The sequence below is a fragment of the Polyodon spathula genome, chromosome 8 (assembly GCF_017654505.1).
Source record: "Polyodon spathula isolate WHYD16114869_AA chromosome 8, ASM1765450v1, whole genome shotgun sequence".
Classification (NCBI taxonomy): domain Eukaryota; kingdom Metazoa; phylum Chordata; class Actinopteri; order Acipenseriformes; family Polyodontidae; genus Polyodon; species Polyodon spathula.
The window spans coordinates 30,106,789-30,107,411 of NC_054541.1; the positions used below are offsets into that span (position 1 = coordinate 30,106,789).

The 623-nt window shown below is 39.6% G+C and overlaps 1 non-coding gene across 1 annotated transcript; it reads left to right on the forward strand.

The window, feature by feature from the left end:
• The first annotated feature begins 279 nt into the window (after positions 1 to 279).
• LOC121320310 lies at positions 280 to 404 on the forward strand. Its single transcript, XR_005950812.1, has one exon. It is a non-coding gene; the product is annotated as a U11 spliceosomal RNA (small nuclear RNA).
• Positions 405 to 623: the final 219 nt, after the last annotated feature.

The window sequence follows — 623 nt, forward strand, 5'->3', positions numbered from 1 at the left end:
ACTGAAACGTTGGAAAGTTGGCTCTATATACCGTATAATGGGAAATTTTGGCGGGGAATTTATTTTGGCTTTATTGGCGGTTTTGATGGGATCGCCAATAATTCTTCCACCAAGAGTGTAGCATACAGAGAGTAATCCTGGCCTCTGACAGACAGCACAGGTTAAAGAAGCGCTGGGCGAGGGAAAGAATGTGTCGGATTTCAAAGTGAATATGTGATTGGCAGTGTGATGAAGCCAATTTGCTTTAAAAAATTACTACGACTACTACTACTACATCAGAAAAAGGGCTTGTGCCGTGACTGGCACAGGGACGGGGTAGTTTTCTGCCCTGTCCCTGCGGAATCGATATCAAGAGATTTCGGAAGCACAATTTTTTGTACTACTACATCAGATCAGTGTGTACTGCAGACGGCTTGTAAAATGTGATACTGCACCAATAAAACCTGCTTCCGTTTAAAAAAAAAAAAAAAAAAAAAATACTACTACTACTACTACTACTAATAATACAAGGATAAAAGTTCGGTTAGTTGTGCTTAACAACATACATTTATACAAACATTAGTAATAGGCTATACGAGAGGCTTGCATTTGCAGCATCATTTGCGTTCTTTCTTGTGTGTGTG